We start from the raw sequence: 14,065 nt of genomic DNA, 5'->3' as shown, positions 1-14,065 counted from the left end.
ACCAGGCTTGGATAGCAGGCTTGTGGGTTTTTGAATGTCTGATGTAGATTTTTTCAATTTTGTTGTTCTGTATGGGACAATGACAATAAAGGTTATCGTAAATGGCCTTTGAAGGAACAGAACAACCCTACCTTGCCCTCAACATCGGAGTCCCTGGTGACTGGGAGTGGCCGCCGAGACCACATAACATCGATCCTGAAAGACCTACATTGGCTTATAATAATATAATAATAATAATTTATTATTTATACCCCACCCATCTGGCTGAGTTTCCCCAGCCACTCTGGGCAGCTCCCAATCAAGTGTTAAAAACAATACAGCATTAAATATTAAAAACTTTCCTAAATAGGGCTGCCTTCAGATGACTTTTAAAGATAAGATAGCTGCTTATTTCCTTCACATCTGAAGGGAGGGCGTTCCACAGGGCGGGCGCCACTACCGAGAAGGCCCTCTTGTCTGCTTCCCTGTAATCTCACTTCTTGCAATGAGGGAACCGTCAGAAGGCCCTCGGCGCTGGACCTCAGTGTCCGGCCTGAACGATGGGGGTGGAGACGCTCCTTCGGGTATACAGGACCGAGGCCGTTTAGGGCTTTAAAGGTCAGCACCAACACTTTGAATTGTGCTCGGAAATGTACTGGGAGCCAATGCAGATCTCTCAGGACCAGTGTAATATGGTCTCGGCAGCCACTTTCAGTCACCAGTCTGGATTAATTGCAGTTTCCGGGTCACCTTCAAAGGGTCACCTGCAAGACAGTCTGTGGGCAGGGAGGGTCTCATCCTGCATACCAGATGGAGCTGGTAGACAGCCGCCCTGGACACAGAATTGACCTGCTCCATGGACAGCTGTGAGTCCAAAATGACTCCCAGGCTGCGCACCTGGCCCTTCAGGGGCAGAGTTACCCCATTCAGGACCAGGGAGTCCTCCACACCAGCCCGCCCCCTGTCCCCCAAAAACAGTACTTCTGCCTTGTCAGGATTCAACCTCAATCTGTGAGCCGCCATCCATCCTCCAACTGCCTCCAGGCACTCACAGGACCTTCACCGCATTCACTGGTTCTGATTTAAAAGAGAGGTAGAGGTGGGTGTCATCTGCATACTGATGAACACCCAGCCCAAACCCCCTGATGATCTCTCCCAGCAGCTTCATATAGATATTAAAAAGCATGCGGGAGAGGACAGAACCCTGAGGCACCCCACAAGTGAGAGCCTAGTACGTTTTGAAGCACAATTCCAAGTGTTGGTGCTGATCTTAAAAGCCCTAAATGGCCTTGGTCCAGTATACCTGAAGGAGCGTCTCCACCCCCATCGTTTTGCCCGGACACTGAGGTCCAGCTCCGAGGGCCTTCTGGTGGTTTCCTCCCTGCGAGAAGCGAGGTTACAGGGAACCAGGCAGAGGGCCTTCTCAGTGATGGCGCCCGCCCTGTGGAACGCCCTCCCACCAGATGTCAAGGAAATAAACAACTGTCTGACTTTTAGAAGACATCTGAAGGCAGCCCTGTTCTGGGACATTTTTAATGTTTGATGTCTTACTGTGTTTTTAATATCCTGTTGGAAGCCGCCCAGAGTGCCTGGGGAGACCCCGCCTGATGGGCGGGGTATAAGTAATAAATTATGATGATGATGATGATGTCTAGGGCTGCAAACAAGGCTGAGGCATTTCTTTCTGGACAATAGGCCAGATCTTCATCTCCCCAGATTTGACAGTGCAGGGCTGTCCACCTATCGATCACCTGACACCAAGTGACTTATCATTTGAATGAAACTGAATGATGCAGCACTCAGGGCAGATAAAATGAACACACAGGACAGAGAAGCTATGGAACTCACTGCGCCCAGGAGGCAGCGATGGAAATCCACTTGGATGGCTTTAGAAGAGGGTTAGATAAATTCATGGAGATGGCATCTGATGCCTGCTAGCCAGGATGGCTTTGCTCTGTCTTCAAAGGGCAGAGACAGTATCCTGAATCCCAGTTTAACTGCAGGAGGGCAAGAGAGCTCTTGTGCTTGGGCTGTCAGTCAGTCAGTTTTATTGCACATAGCCAAAGGCTGCCGCAATGTACACAGAATCATTCACAATTAAAAGGAAATCTGCTGGATTAATACAAAAAAACTTAAAACAGTTATATTATCAAGACATTACCTACTCTAAACAGAGCTATAAAAGTACCTTAATATACAGGTTAAAACATTAAACAATAGAATTTACAGTGGTACCTTGGGTTAATAACTTTATTCTTTCCGGAGGTCCCTTCTTAACCTGAAACTGTTCTTAACCTGAAGCACCACTTTAGCTAATGGGGCCTCCTGCTGCCGCTCTGCCGCCGGAGCACAATTTCTGTTCTTATCCTGAAGCAAAGTTCTTAACCTGAAGCACTATTTGTGGGTTAGCGGAGTCTGTAGCCTGAAGCATCTGTAACCCGAGGTACCACTGTATAGGCTAAAATCACCACATGGTCACTAATATATTAGTGTTAAAAAAATGTTAATTAATACAACGTGCAATTATATCCGGAGTTTGGTGATAAAGACATAATATAGCTTGATGTAGATAGGGTCAAATAAATTCATCTCCTTTACATTTGGTGGCTATCTTGGCTATATAATTTTCCTAGCGGCAGTTGCAAAGCGTGCTACACGCCAGGTCACATACTTATCTATGTCTGCGAGGAGATATAAAATCATGTCAGAGGGGTTCTGGCCAGGCGACCTTGTCGTTATAGGTGCTAAAAAGCGTTCTCTTGCTTCATGATATAAGGGGCAGGTCAAGATATGATGCATAAGCTCCTCTACTTCAGGACATCCCCTAATGCAAACACATTTGTTTGTTGGTATGCCTCTGTGTCCCATCTCTATGAGCACAAATCTCTTAACCACAAAACTCTCATACCTTTTCTTCCCACCTGTCTCCATATTTATAACGCTGGCCGGCGGCCCAGGTATCGCAAGAGGAGGCTGGCTGGCTGTTGTCTGAGCTGACTAATAATGAGAAATCGGGAGGGAGGGATTGTCTGAAGTAACCAGATCCAGGTTGCGACGGACAGGCTGATCTCAGCATATTGGATTTCACAAGAAACCCTGTGGAAGCTTAACATGCTCTTGCCTGTTCGCGAAGATCAGAAACGGGAAGTGCCTTATTGCCGAACTGTCAGCAAAAGAAGCTGCTTTCTTTGTTTGCTTTTCCCCTCCAGTTGAAGAATGGATCTGAATAGATGATCTCAGAGCAAAATAACATTCAAAGATACCACGTGGTATCCCTAATGGGGGCATATGCACACCCAAGATGTCAGGGGGGGCAGCTGTAAATACAGACCCACTGTAGGTAAAGGTAAAGGGACCCCTGACCGTTAGGTCCAGTCGCTCTGGGGTTGCGGCGCTCATCTCGCTTTATTGGCCGAGGGAGCCGGCGTACAGCTTCCGGGTCATGTGGCCAGCATGACTAAAGTGCAAGTAGATCAATAGGTACTGCTCCGGTGGGAAGCTAAACGGCGTTTCTGTGCGCTGCTCTGGTTCGCCAGAAGCGGCTTCGTCATGCTGGCCACATGTCCTGGAAGCTGTACGCCGACTCCCTCGGCCAATAAAGCGAGATGAGCGCTGCAACCCCAGAGTCGGTCACAACTGGACCTAATGGTCAGGGGTCCCTTTACCTTTACCTTACTCCTTAACCTAGGTGGGCTACCTTCCCAGGTTGATAAGCCCCAATTAATCCAGAATGCGGCAGCTAGACTGGTGACTGGGAGCGGCCACCGAGACCACATAACACCAGTCCTGAAAGACCTACATTGGCTCCCAGTACGTTTCCAAGCACAATTCAAAGTGTTAGTGCTAACCTTTAAAGCCCTAAACTGCCTCAGTCCAGTATACTTGAAGGAGTGTCTCCACCCCCATCATTCTGCCCGGACGCTGAGGTCCAGCTTCAAGGGCCTTCTGGCGGTTCCCTCCCTGTGAGAAGTGAGGTTGCAGAGAACCAGGCAGAGGGCCTTCTCGGTAGTGGCGCCCGCCCTGTGGAACGCCCTCCCATCAGATATCAAGGAGATAAACAACTATCTGACTTTCAGAAGACATCTGAAGGCAGCCCAGTTTAGGGAAGTTTTTAATGTTTGATGTCTTACTGTGTTCTTAATATCCTGTTGGAAGCCATCCAGAGTGGCTGGGGTGGCCCAGCCAGATGGGCGGGGTATAAGTAATAAATTTGTTTGTTTGTTTGTTTGTTTGTTTGTTGTTGTCGTCTTGCCCCCCCCATGGCCAGTAGAAGAGGATGCTGGACTAGATGGGCCATTGGCCTAATCATCATCATCATTTTTAATTTGTATACAGCCTTTCTATCTTACACTACTCAAGGCGGTTTACAAGCTGAAGAAACAAAAAATGTACATCTTATAACAATCTAATGCAATACGAAAATGTGATAATAAAACATAACTTTAAAATAGGCAGCCTACATCAATAAAGTAACATTAAACCATCAGTTAGAATAGTATAAAATAATAATATCAACATATAAAAGTTAAACAGAAATCCACTCAGCAGTTACAATAATATCTAAACTATAATCAATAAAACAACGGCAAGCCACAGTACACAAAACAATACAGGACACATTGTAGAGCAAGGCAGGTGGACGGAGGCCTTGCCTGATGGAGTCTCTCCCCTCACAGCCTCTCCCCCTAATCCGTCTGGCTCTTCTTAACGTTCATAACTCACTGTATGGCACCTGCTCCTTCCACGGCTGTCAACTTACAGATTTGAAAATAAGGGACCAGCAGCCTCAAAAATAAGGGATCAGCGGCCAAAATAAGGGATCAACAATTACTTTGATAAAATACATATTTTGTGGCGTGCAAATGGCTTTAGATACCTATTAGGTCCATAAATTACCATATACCATATATTCAACACCAAAAAAAACAGCAACAAATTGTTGTTGACAAAGGACAGCTGGACATAGAAAGGGCCCCATTACCTTCAGTAGCTTATTTAAGGGACATCATCAATAAGGGACAGCAGTGGGACATGGCGCTGGGATAAGGGACTGTCCCGCCAAATAAGGGACGCTTGACAGCTATGGCTCCTTCCTTACCACTGTTTCCCTGACCTAAGCCACCAACATTTTATTAGCTATGTGCTGGTGCAGAGAATCTCCTGCCACCTCTTTCATCACCTGCGGTTTGGCAGGCACTCTGAGCACAGCATTTTATCCGGAGGGCCTGGGGAAGACTCTCATTAGCAGTAATTGCGGAGAGAGCAATTTGTGTGGGAATCGAGAACTGCCCTGATTATTATTTTTTTCTGCCATGGTGCTGGCTTAAAAAACCCAAAAAAACTCCTTCTGCCAGTGCACAATGTACTCATCATATACATCATACATCATATACATTTTGGAAGTCCCAAGTCACAAGGTGGTTAGATTGGTCTCCACTAGGGCCAAGGCCTTTTCAGTATTGGCCCCGACTTGGTGGAACGCCAAAATAATACTATACAAACAAAGAAAAACAGAACACAAAAAAGAAAACAAAAAACAAAAGAAAAAGCACACATCTACAAATAAAACCATATCTTCATTCTAATCTAGTCATTACATGTTGTTGTTTAGTTGTTTAGTTGTGACCGACTCTTCGTGACCCCATGGACCAGAGCACGCCAGGCCCTCCTGTCTTCCACTGCCTCCCACAGTTTGGTCAAACTCATGTTCGTAGCCTCAAGAACACCATCCATCTCATCCTCTGTCGTCCCCTTTTCCTTGTGCCCTCCATCTTTCCCAACATCAGGGTCTTTTCCAGGGAGTCTTCTCTTCTCCTGAGGTGGCCAAAGTCTTGGAGCCTCAGCTTCAGGAGCTGTCCTTCCAGCGAGCACTCAGGGCTGATTTCCTTCAGAATGGATAGGTTTGATCTTCTTGCAGTCCATGGGACTCTCAAGAGTCTCCTCCAGCACCGTAATTCAGTGCACACTAAATGCTGTTTCACTTATTCATTGAATTGCTACACTGTTTATTCACCATAAGAAAAAAACACAAATATATTTATTAGCAAGGCTGGATTTAGGTTTGATGAGGCCCTAAGCTACTGAAGGTAATGGGGCCCTTTATATGTCCAGCTGTCTTTTGTCAACATCAAATTGTCACTGTTTTTTTGTGTTGAATATATGCTATATGCTAATTTATGGACCTCATAGGTATCTAAAGCCATTTGCACATAACAAAACACTGTTGCTGTATGTAGGTTTTATTTTATTTGATTTTTTATATTATATTTTGGAAATGTACATCCAGGGGATTTTTTCCCTTTATTTTTTGGGGGGCTCCCAAGAGAATGGGGCCCTAAGCTATAGCTTGTTGAGCTTCTACGTAAATCTGGCATTGTTTTTTAGTACAGTATATTCCTCGTACCTAGCTATAGAGCAGCCTTTCTCAACCTGTGGTCCCCAGATGTTGCTAGACTACAATTCCCATCACCCCTAGCTAGCAAGGCCAGAGCTCAGGGATGATGGGAGTTGTAGTCCAACAACATCTGGAGAGCTACAGGTTGAGAACCGCTGCTAGAGGAAGGCTTACAGAAAACAACCCCCTATTGCCATCTAGTGGACAAACAGACGGTCCACATGCCTAAAATTAAAGTTCACTGTTTTCGTAAAAGTGCTCTCAACTAGGGAGGTGGCGTGGATTGTTTGCCTTCTTTCAGATAATATAGAGTGAGCAGGAATGGCACCAGGAACATGGAACTGCCATGGAATTCTACTCAATATTCATCAGAGCAGAACGCAATGTATTGTTGTTGTTGTTGTTGTTGTTCAGTCATGTCCGACTCTTCGTGACCCCCTGGACCAGAGCACGCCAGGCACCCCTGTCTTCCACTGCCTCCCGCAGTTTGGTCAAACTCATGCTGGTAGCTTCCAGAACACTGTCCAAAAATCTCGTCCTCTGTCGTCCCCTTCTCCTTGTGCCCTCCATCTTTCCCAACATCAGGGTCTTTTCCAGGGACTCTTCTCTTCTCATGAGGTGGCCAAAGTATTGGAGCCTCAGCTTCACGATCTGTCCTTCCAGTGAGCACTCAGGGCTGATTTCCTTCAGAATGGAGAGGTTTGATCTTCTTGCAGTCCATGGGACTCTCAAGAGTCTCCTCCAGCACCAGAATTCAAAAGCATCCATTCTCCGGCTATCAGCCTTCTTTATGGTCCAGCTCTCACTTCCATAGATCACTACTGGGAAAACCAGAGCTTGAACTATACGGACCTTTGTTGGCAAGGTGATGTCTCTGCTTTTTAAGATGCTGTCATGTTAATTTCGTGACTGCTGTCATGTATAGTTAGCAGAGTAAAAACTTAAACACTTTGCAGGATTCCCAAAAAATAGACCAGAGGCAATAATATTTCATCCAGCAGAGCTTTACTGCTGTTGAAGGCAGATGAGCATAATGGTCACAAATCCAATATATTCAGGATTCGCCCTGTCCATAAGAAATCCAGTTGCAGCAGGGCTCAGTATCTTGGGCTCAGTATCGCCGGCTATCTCCCTTTCCTGAACTCCTTCGTATCTCAAAGTGCATTCCCCAGAACCGAACGCTACACTCCAGATGAACTCTTGAGTAGAGCGGAGGAAGGTGGAAATCCTGTGAAGCCGTCCTCCCACTCAAAAGGGTTGCTAACAAGAAGCTTTTGCCTGAAAATAAATCACAAAAATGTGTTGTTTCATAGCAGGCTGGCAGGCAGATATAGAGAGGGTGTGTTATGTACTGAATTGAATAGGATCCAAACTGCAACAGTCTGATTGGTCCTAGAACAATAGGATCCAAAAGGCAGCAGTCTGATGGGTCCTAGAACAATAGGATTCAGAATGCAGCAGTCTGATTGGTCCTAGAACAATGCAGCAATATGATTGGTTGGCAGGAACCACCCAATCATGCTCCAGATAGAAGTGAATCCACAACCTGATTGGCTTACAGTAGAATTCCAGAATTAGCCAATCACTAATGGCTTCTACTGTAAGCCAATGGCTTACAGTAGAATTCCAGAATTAGCCCATTGTGTAAATAATGTATATAAAGCAGATACTTTGAGGGGACATTCATTCATTCCTCCTCACCACTATGAGCTGAATAAAGAGCATGAAATCACTTTGCGACTCTGAGTATATTTCACTGGGTGGGTGTGAGTTTCTGTGCCTGTCGTGGAATTCTACTCAGTATTGATCCAGAGCAGATTCCAACGTATCGTTAGCAGAGTAAAAACTTAAACCTGTTGCAGGATTCCCAAAAAATAGACCAGAGGCAATGAATATTTGATCCAGCAGAGATTTACTGCTACTGAAGGCAAAGGAGCATAATGTTCACAAATCCAATACATTCGGGATTGGCCCTGTCCGTAAGAAATCCAGTTGCAGCAGACTTAACTTAAACTTAAAATAACTTATTATAAGTCTAAAACCTTAACGCTAAGCATACTATGTACAGAACACCACACGAGAAAGAAAGAGAGATAGAAAAGAGTGAAACCCAGGCGTCTTCTGGCCTTATTATTATAGTCTGCCTGACCTTGACAGAAGAGATAACAGAACCAGTTCACACCAGCTGTACTCTCTGAAGGAATAACCCAAACATCATGAATCATCTGCTTGTTTTTTCACACAGAGAAGCTTCCATAACCCTCTCGAGTTAAGCAGAATAGGAAAAATCTCTACACATCAAATCAAGCTTCTTGGGCTTGCTGATCAGAAGGTCGGCGGTTCGAATCCCCACGATGGAGTGAGCTCCTGTTGCTCGGTCCCAGCTCCTGCCAACCTAGCAGTTCGAAATAACACCAGTGCAAGTAGATAAATTGGTACCGCTGTGGTGGGAAGGTAAATGGCATTTCCATGCACTCTGGTTTCCGTCACAGTGTTCTGTTGAGCCAGAAGTGATTTAGTCTTGCTGGCCAGATGACCCGGAAAGCTGTCTGTGGACAAACACCGGCTCCCTCGGCCTGAAAGCGAGATGAGTGCCGCAACCCCACAGTCGCCTTTGACTGGACTTAACCATTCAGGGGTCCTTTACCTTTACTCTCTGCACCAAGGAATGCAAACGGACAGGAACATGGTGGATCAGCCCTCATCATGGCTAAGCTGGTACCCGTGTGAAGCACGGACCTGAGCTGCAGTTTCTAGCCGCAGTTGTTCAGAAGCATTACTACTCTGATCATGCATGTAAAGGGACCCCTGACCATTAGGTCCAGGCGTGGCCGACTCTGGGGTTGCCACGCTCATCTCGCTTTAGTGGCTGAGGGAGCTGGCATACAGCTTCCGGATCATGTGCCCAGCATGGCTAAGCCGCTTCTGGTGAACCAGAGCAGCACACGGAAATGCCGTTTACCTTCCCGCCGGAGCGGTACCTATTTATCTACTTGCACTTTGACATGCTTTCGAACTGCTAGGTGGGCAGGAGCAGGGACCGAGCAACCCCATCGTGGGGATTCGAACCGCCGACCTTCTGATCGGCAAGACCTAGGCTCTGTGTTTTAACCCACAGCGCCACCCGTGTCCCTGATCATGCATATACAGAGTTATATATTATAAAAGTTGATATGCTTTTCATATCGACCATTTAGGATCAAGCGGACGAGACCAATGGTCCAGAAAGCAGTTTCTGCACATGGTGTAGAGAGACGTGAGAAGCAGGTAGGGCCCATCTATCTGGGAAAGGAGCCCACCTAGGAGAAGGAAAACTCTGATCCTGAACCTACACAGCCTTGCAGGACATAATTGGGAGAAGAAAAGGTTAGGGAGTAAACGCTACACAAACCTAGAGTGGTTTCCTTTTTCTGGCAACTCCCTCAGCCAAGCCAGTGCCAAACATCTCGCTCTGCTTTCCTTTGGACCCCATCAGTGAGGTTGAGAGGGGGGTCTTGTTTATGGTTACCAGATGTCCCCGTTTCCCAGAGACAGTCCCCAGATTTACAAATCTGTCCCCTGATAAAATCGGTCCCCGGAATGTCCCCGGATTTCATTTAATGTCCCCGGATTTACATTTTAAGTGTTGTAGCTTTATTAGCAGGAACGCTGCGTGATTGGTTCAACGGCCCAAGACACATCATATGGGGACTTCCGGCGAGGTAAAATGGCGGGCGCCATGGCAGTGAGCAGCTCCTGAAACCAGCCAGAGCCAACTTACTGGTGAAATGGACAAGCTGTGATTTCATGCACCCAGTTTCAAAGGGGGAAAAAGTATGACTAATATATAACATTAGAAGCTTTCTGGTCTTACCTGGGGAAAAACAAATGTTTACAATTGACTCTACAGCTTGGTTTTTATTTCACCAAGGTGATTATTTATGGTATACACACCTGTCCATTCAGTCACTAGGAAGCAGGCTGACACAGTGCACAGGTGAGATGCTATTTTTAAAACAGAAATAAATGATACTTAGGGGAGACGTAGGAACTCTCTTAAATATTTAAAATCAAGCTATTGCACTATAAATTTTATTTTTCCTCCCTCTAAATTCTTTCTATAGGTGTGAGCAGTTGAAACTCCTTCCCTATCAAAAAGCTCAGGTATGCAGCTCCCACCGAAGGATAACACAGTAAGTGACTGCATGTTTCTTTTCACATCCTAAATGGCAGTGTGGAGGATACCCTGGGACTCCTCTGCTCTCCTGAGCTTCCCTCCTGCATGGAGGCAGGATCAGGGCCTTGGCTGGTGGAGGCAGGCTGGAAGATGATGATCCAAATAAGGAACAGCTGAAGTTCCTGATAAATCCCAGTTCCCAGGAAATGGGTTTGGCAGAGAGTGTGTGTTGTTGTTGTTTAGTCGTGTCCGCCTCTTCGTGACCTCCTGTCTTCCACTGCCTCCCGCAGTTTGGTCAAACTCATGCTGGTAGCTTCCAGAACACTGTCCAACCATCTCGTCCTCTGTCGTCCCCTTCTCCTTGTGCCCTCCATCTTTCCCAACATCAGGGTCTTATTCCAGGGAGTCTTCTCTTCTCATGAGGTGGCTAAAGTCTTGGAACCTCAGCTTCAGGATCTGTCCTTCCAGTGAGCACTCAGGGCTGATTTCCTTCAGAATGGATCGGTTTGATCTTCTTGCAGTCCATGGGACTCTCAAGAGTCTCCTCCAGCACCAGAATTCAAAAGCATCCATTCTTCGGCAATCAGCCTTCTTGATGGTCCAGCTCTCACTTCCATACATCACTACTGGGAAAACCATAGCTTGAACTATAGGGACCTTTGTCGGCAAGGTGATGTCTCTGCTTTTTAAGATGCTGTCTAGGTTTGTCATTGCTTTTCTCCCAAGAAGCAGGCGTCTTTTAATTACGTGGCTGCTGTCACCCTCTGCAGTGAAGGGAGTGTGTAATGGGAGATTTTTCTGAGAAAAGGGATGGGAAGACCCTCAAGGGGCTGGCAGGACAAAGGGCAATGTGCGAGGCCTCACCCTGTTCCCAGGAGCTGCAGGATATGAATGCAACCACCTACCCCTAATACATATAATGGTTGGCATCCGTCTGTCTCGGGAGACAGTGGAAGAGTGAGCCTTTGGAGGTGAAGTCAAACTGTTGGATGGTTGTAATAATAATAATAATAATAATAATAATAATAATAATAATGGTCACACATATGGGCACACGCTCCACCGCCCTCCAGCCTGCCGCACAATTGGCACTGGAGACACCAGCCTGAGGTATGGTAAGTTTGCTGACCCCTGATTTACAGTGTCAAAAGCCTTAGTCAGGTCGATAAACGCCATATACAGGGGTTGGTTTTGCTCTCTGCATTTTTCATGAAGCTATCGAGCAGTGAAAATCATGTCCACCGTCCCCCTAGAAAGCCGAAAACCATTTTGTCCCCACTGTGGAAGGACGTGTGGATCCAGAACGGGCCTCCACAGTCACTTACGGACTCATTGTTAAAACTGTGCTTATGGAAGACAATCTTAGTCGGCTACAAGGAATCGCTGAAGAAAAAGAAGATTGCTGGGGGTTGGGACTAAATGACCTTCAGGGTGTGAAATATACTCGGAGTCGAGTGTGGATTTCATGCTCTTTATTCAGCTCACAGTAGTGAGGAATGGAAGTTCCCCCGAAATGTCTGCTTTATAAACATTATTTACACAATGGGTCCCACGGGATTGGCTAATTCCGGGATTCTCCTGTAGGCCAATCAGGTTGCAGATTCACTTCCACCTGGAGTTGGATTGGGTGGCTCCTGTGGACCAATCAGACTGCTGCATTCTGGATCCTATTGTTCTGGGACCAATCAGACTGCTGCATTCTGAATCCTATTGTTCTGGGACCAATCATAGTGCTGCATTCTGAATCCTATTGTTCTGGGACCAATCATAGTGCTGCATTCTGAATCCTATTGTTCTGGGACCAATCATAGTGCTGCATTCTGAATCCTATTGTTCTGGGACCAATCATAGTGCTGCATTCTGGATCCTATTGTTCTACGACCAATCAGACTGCTGCATTCTGGATCCTATTGTTCTACGACCAATCAGACTGCTGCATTTTGGATCCTATTCAACTCAGTACATAACAGGTTGCCTTCCATCTCTACAATTCTATGATTCTAACACCTGCAGGCTCACAAACTGCCCATTCCTGCACAACACCCTCCTCTGAACCGTTGGAGCATAGCGGGGCTTACTTCTGAGTAAACAGGTACAGGATTACCTGCTGTTTGTGAACGACAAAACACTCCATTCTTTTACGAAAGAGAGTCCAACCCATTTGCAAAGCAGAGGGGTCGTTTGCTTAGCTTAAACCTGTCAAATATAATTTGTCATTTTGAAGGTTGTGAGTTCAGTACACACAGCTCTCCAGGAGAAAAAGGCGTGCAGCCGCTTTTAAGATTGTTTTTATTGTCGCCTCGTTGCTAACTGTATCACAAACTCTGTAACACAATAAAGCAACGCTTCTCTGTTACTAAGCAACTCCTGTTGTAGTGCAGGCAGGTTGGTTAGTGAGCCAATTAAGGAAACAAAAGCAGGACCCAAATTTTCTAATTTCCCCAGATGCTACACAATATAATAATAAATTTTTATTTATACCCCACCCTTCCTGGTTCAGAAAACCGGGCTCATGGCGACTAACAACAAATTTAAAACACTTAATTGATACAACAAAAACCAGCATAATATACAGTATAAAACGAGAATAACAATAAATGCAGAATTCAAAAATCAATTTAGGGGGGAAAGCCATCCAATAAACATTAGATGATCACCAGGGCTAGCTGGCTGAATTAGTCCTATTTGGGCCAGCGAGGAGACCAGGGGAGAATTAGCTGTGGGATTCCAGAGCGGGTAATCTTCATAAAAAGGGGAAGGGGAGAGAAGGAAGGGAAATAAAAAATCAAATTAAAGGCCAGGCGGAATAGCTCTGTCTTACAGGCCTGACGGAAGGAGGTTAAATCCTGAAGGGCCCTGGTCTCATGGGACAGAGCATTCCACCAAGTCGGAGCCATCACTGAGAAGGCCCTGGCCCTGGTGGAGGATAGTCTGACTTCCTTAGGGCCCGGGACCTCTAAACTATGGTTATTCATGGGCCTTAAGGTCCTCTGTGGGGCAGACCAGGAGAGGCGGTCCCATAAATACAAGGGGCCTAAGCCACAAAGGGCTTTAAAGGTCAAAACCAGCACCTTGAACCTGACCCTATACTCTACCGGGAGCCAGTACAACTGGTAAAACATGAACGTATGCATGAACTGACTAGCGAATGAACTGATCCACTGGGTCTTCTGCATTTTTAAAATACAATATACTATAGAGACACCTTATGCTGCGTTTAGAACCAGAATTGCATCTGCGTAGAAACTGTTTCTCAGGTGGCTAGTCCTGGCCTTTATAACCCTGGACCTTCTTCCACAAGGCAGAAGCTGAAAGAGATCATTTCCGGGGTGCGTACTATCCTGCGCTATCTCTGCCACTTTCTTATGGCACCTGGAAGCGTAGATTTGATCCAAGGTGGGAAGAGCGCACCCAATTATTCTCTCCGCAGTCTTGACAACCCTGGACAGCATTGTTTTTTCCCCGGCCGTGCAGCTCCCAAACCACACACACAGAGACCCTAAGTTAATACACTCTCAACAGTACAACGGTAAAAT

General features: G+C 46.1%; 1 protein-coding gene across 1 annotated transcript in view; it reads left to right on the top strand.

Annotated features, from left to right (window-relative positions):
- BCDIN3D (BCDIN3 domain containing RNA methyltransferase) overlaps positions 1-14,065 on the top strand; it is a 243,403-nt gene that overhangs the window by 53,357 nt on the left and 175,981 nt on the right. The window lies entirely within an intron of this gene.

This window comes from Podarcis gaigeae, assembly GCF_964106915.1.
Source record: "Podarcis gaigeae genome assembly, chromosome: 12".
NCBI classification, from domain to species: Eukaryota; Metazoa; Chordata; class Lepidosauria; order Squamata; family Lacertidae; genus Podarcis; species Podarcis gaigeae.
The sequence above is the reverse complement of the archived record's forward strand: the minus strand, read 5'-3'. Positions and strand labels throughout refer to the sequence as shown.